Below are 5,389 nucleotides of genomic sequence, written 5' to 3' on the forward strand. Positions count from 1 at the left end.
ATTCATGTTCAACATAAGAACATAACAGTACACAGAACTGTGTTAGCGTGTTAGACAAAAAGTGTGTGTGTGTGTGTCTGTGTTCGGGCTGTGCAATTAATCGTATTTTAATCGCAATTACGATTTTGGCCTGCCACAAATACGAAAACAACATAATCGAAAAACGATAATTTAGCTTTGCTAGGTTGTGACAGTGCACTGCAACATATTTGATCTAATTAATTTTAGTCTAATTTATTTTTATTTATCATATTTATATATGTTTAGTAGCTTGTGGAAGTGCGCTCCAAAATATTTATTGATCTTGTTTATTGGTATTTATTATTTTGATATGATCATTTATTTAATTAATTTTTCTATAGGTTTTTCCGTTGAATTATACGTTCAGGGTAACCAACAGTTAAAAAGATACTGTTCAAATTGTTTTAAAGTTCAATAAATGGATGTTTTCAAAGTCAATGAATAATGATATTTAATAATCGTGATATCAATTATTGACCAAAAATAATCGTGATTTCTAACATGATTTTTGCCATAATCGAGCAGCCCTGTGTGTGTGTGTGTGTGTGTGTGTGTGTGTGTGTGTGTGTGTGTGTGTGTGTGTGTGTGTGTGTCAAGAGCTATATTCAGAGCTCTGCTGCCGTGGTTAAAATCTTTCATCGTTGCTGTTGTATGATTGGTGTTTAACTACGGTATTTAGCGTCGCCATATAGGTCCACAGCACCTCCGCTTTTAGGGTTGACGTCGCCCGGAGGTCGCCCGGTGTTGTTGCGGGAGCTGCTGCACTAGATAACGCTGCACTAGCTAATGCTACATTAGCAAAACAAACGCTAATTTATTTTGCAAAAGGTGCAGCGGGCTTCAAACACGTTCCCCTCCACTGGTTTCGACTAAGCACTAAATTCGATGTTTTCCAAACAAATACGGTTGAACTTACACTTCCCCATATATATTTGCAAGTAGATTCGAAGATACCTGAATTTCTGACTTTCACAAGCTGAAGCTTGGCTGCTAGGTTACTAGCTGGGTGTTCTCCGATAAGGGGCCGGGGGAAACAAAGTTAGTGATTACTGGTTCCATGTTGATTTATTTCAATACAAATTGTTGGGGGGAACTGAAAGGCTATTACCGTACTGGTTACTTTGCAGCCCGGACATTTCCCCCAAAACACATTTAGACGCGATTGCAACACAAAAGTACCTTTCAAATCCGATCCTTTTTAAGACCTTCTAAATCATATTTAGGACCTTTCTTATTTTTTGGGTCATATTTAAGACCTTTTTAAGGCCTTAAATTCATATTATCAAATTTAAGACTTTTTAAGACCCCGCGGGAACCCTGTCAAACGGTTTGGTCTAAACAAATATGTCCATCTATTTAATATAGTTGTTCAAAATAAGTAAAACAATTATTCCAATGTCAGTAAAGAATTAAAAACACAGTTTGAAAGGGGAGTGATTAGTAAAATATGCATAAATAAAAAGAAAGAATGCAGACTAGGTAAGATAAAGATAGGAAAGAGGAGTATATCAATGATGTGTTATTGGTTGTGAGAATATTTTAATGGTTTTTGGAGTATTGAAATATATACAGGTCTGTTTCATATGAGTGTTGAGAGCTGTATCCATAAATCTCTTAATTTGTGCACCAGATTGATGCATTTAACTTCAATTTAAAGAAAAAAATCTTACCGGGGGTGCATGCCCCCGGACCCCCCTATAGGATGTGAGGTCATCACAAATAAAACAGGTTTGTGGATAGATACGTTTGCACACTCATTATATACACTACACATTTTTCTTGGATTAGTTAACACCATAGTCCCTAATATATATGTGTAGAAAGACAGGAAATGGAATTAAATCGAGAACAATGTTTCATTGCGGAGGACACCCTGTTTTGTGTCCCCCCCACTTCTCAAACCAAAGTTACACCCTTGTATGTATATATATATATATATATATATATATATATATATATATATATATATATATATATAATAGGTAGGCTCAGCAGACAGACCGTAGTGCAAAGATAAAGTGTCACATGATTATCTACTAAATAGTGAATTCAGCATCAACTTCACCAAGATGAAGTTCATATCTTCCTAAAATACGTATTACTTTATGTCCCTACTAGAATCCGAGCTCAAATGACTCAAACCAACAAAATGTCCAAGCAAAGAATCATGTGCACCATGAGGCTGGATTGCTGCACAAGGTTGCAACATTGTAGATAAATTCAACCACCGACACCTGTCTGCTCTCACATTCTTTTATTCTGCAAATTTGGGGTGGGACACTTTAAATAACGTTTCGCCAGTTTGTTTGTTTTATTGCACAGTCAAGACATAACAATAACGGCATCACGCCGCTCAAGTAGCTTTTGCGAACATCGCTCAAAACATTTGGAGTTGGGAACTGCTTTCTGTAGAAGCTGCTGCATCCCGTCCTCAGACTAAATTGCCAGAAGCTCCGACACTTCCTCATCATTCCACCGCTCCGGTGTTGTAGTACATGTGGTCACAACTGCTTTAAAGTACAAAAAAACTATTCGCTCAGGTGTGGATGTGGTTTTGTAGCGAGGAAAGAAATGGCTGCCTAACAAAAAAAAATCAGAGTCTAACGGGGCGTCGTTTGCAATTTGCCCAGCCAATAGAAATAGAATAGAAATTGGCACTCTTTTATCACCAGGTTCGTACCACCTCTCTAGCAGGGACTGAAAATGGCCAAAAGAGTTCCCGGCACTGAGTAGTCCCGGCGGTGTGAACGCGACATTATTGGTACTAACGGAACTAAAGAACCAAAGTACCAGGGAAAGTCCTGCGGTGTGAATGCGGCTAATGCAGACCCACGGCACTATCAGAAAGTTGCCGGTGTTCCGGATTAACTGGTTTCCCCCTTAACTGGTTTCCCGATCAACTGGTTTCTTCTGTCGTCTACATACATCTTTTGGTATATTTGGCTCGGTAGGAAGACTTTGATGCACATTCAGTAGGCTACCAGTGTGTGAGGTTGTGGTTACGATGGCGATATTCGGACGCGAACAGCGAGGACTACAAAAAGAAAAACGAGTTGACAGGGGATGTCTGTTCAAAACATTGCGAGCTCCAATAAATCATTAAAACCAGCTATTGTTGCCCGATTTATCACTATATCGTTCCTAATGTGATACTAAGTCCATCTGAGACCTGTGTACACCTTCAGACAGCCTCCAAGTGAAGCACACGGTGTTTACTCACAGTTTGAAAGCAGCGTGGAGAAGTCCTTCTGTGTTAAACTGTTCCCTGTTCACTGGGACCCGCCCAGGGTAAACTGTGACGACTAGGCTACTGTGGCTATTGTTGGAGATTTGGTGGATGTTTAAAACCAACCTCGTCTCCGCGTGTCGTTTGATAAGCTGGGTAAATTCGTAAAAAGGAAGGGATTAAGAAACACCAGAATGCAAGTTAAACAATAATCTTGTTTTAATGATAAAAAGTAACAATACAAATACAAATACAAACACTAAGGAAGTACTTCCTGCTCTTCCTCCAATCTCACGGATCTGGTCAGTTTGAAGAAAAGAAGAGGCTGGTCTAAAGAAAACATAGGCTTATATCCAAAACCCCAGGAGGAGCTATGCGGCTGCCCCCTCCCCCCCCCCCCCCGAGGGGTCCTCCACTTAGAAAAGACAGCCAATCAGCGCGAGCCAGAGGCGACCCTTACATTCGAGATAACAAACCCCTCCTTGCAAGTTTCACATACTTTTGGCATTTTATAAAGATAGTTTTAAGATATAGTTTTTTATAGTTGGATTATACAAATAACACATGTGAGTTACCTTAACCTCAAACAATAATAACAAGAGGAAAACATCAGCTCTGATCTCAAGCAGTAAAAAAGTACCGCACACTCATTTAGCCTGCAGCTCTTCCAGACACTTGAGCTATTGTTCTTTAAGAATATTCCCTGCAGAATCTTTATTTCAAATAAAAGGTTTCACATTGCATATTTCCAGCTTCCTTTACACATACTGTTATTATTAATACAAAGTAATCAACCACACACATATATTCTCTATGAAGTGACCCTTGTTATAGGTCCGAATGTCCTGTCCCCTGAAAGTCATGAGTTTTGGTTGATTAACAGAAGTTTAATTTTTCTTGTGGCTTAATGGCTTCCCTGAACTTCCCTTCACCCCAAAGTCAGCTTACTAGGAATGAATACATTTTATTGATAAGCTCAAAAGGACGTTTATCTTGGTCACTGCTGGGTGACCCAAGTCTCAAGGCCTGCAGGATGTGTAGGAGATAAACATTAATTCTACAAGACTTTAACTACATTATCTGAAAATGTATCTGGGACTTCCCCTGTTAATTGCAAGGACTATTGATAATTAACAGAGAGACCCTAGGGGCCTCTTCTTGGTATCTGCTAGGCAGAAGTCACTCAATGCAGAAATCACAAGTTTAACACACATTCTATATAAGGTGACATTAAAATGAATATACCAGATTGAACTTTCCTGCCATAACACGTTACTTTAATACTTCAAATAATTCAAATAATACTTCAATTCCCCCTTTTGGTCTCGCCCCACGAGACCAACTCACATAAGACATATGAAACATAGCTACTGTCATTCCTTGCCACTGTGTCTGCTCCCCAACAGTATACCTTTGTGAACAGAACACAACTTTCAATGTCAGTGAAGGAACTATCAGAGTGAGAGCCTGAGTGCCAGAAAGCAGCATCCTTGCGTGTTGTTGAATCCTCAGGGCCCCCCCCCCCCCCTCAGCGGAAAACGCCAACAAGGGCAGCTGATAGGGAGGGGGAGATGCGGCCTTTCCATCAAAGGTGGAACTGATGAATCTGATCAGAGAGAAGTAGACTCCTCTGCTGCCTCGAGAAGTCCCCCGGCCCGCTGACGCCAGCTTCCGAGTCGTCTGCTGTCTGGATGTCCGCGAGGTCCTTCTCCTCCAGTCCGCTGATGACAGCTTCCAAGTCGTCTGCTGTAAGGATGTCCGCGAGGTCCTTCTCCTCCAGTCCGCTGATGGAAGCTTCCAAGTCGTCTGCTGTAGGGATGTCCTCGTTGACGATAGCCAGGTCCGTCCTGATGTCCTCCATGGTCCTCGCCGCACACTGGCTCCAGTAGTACCAGATGTCCCCCTTTGCTCCTCGGCGGACTGCATGAGATGTCCTCTGGGTCACTCTGTAGAGGCCGGAGAACCTGGAGTTGAGCCACGTAGGCCTCTTGACCTTCAGCCAGACGAACTCCGCTGTGTCGGCCTCCTGCTCCTCGGGTCCCCCTTTTGGCGTCAGCAACCTGTGTGGAGAAATCTGATACCCACCCCTCAAGTCTATGCTCAGGGCTTCTGCGCCCTCAGGGGTTTGACCCACCACTTGGT

The sequence above is a fragment of the Notothenia rossii genome (assembly GCF_949606895.1).
Source record: "Notothenia rossii genome assembly, chromosome: 2".
Taxonomy (NCBI): Eukaryota; Metazoa; Chordata; class Actinopteri; order Perciformes; family Nototheniidae; genus Notothenia; species Notothenia rossii.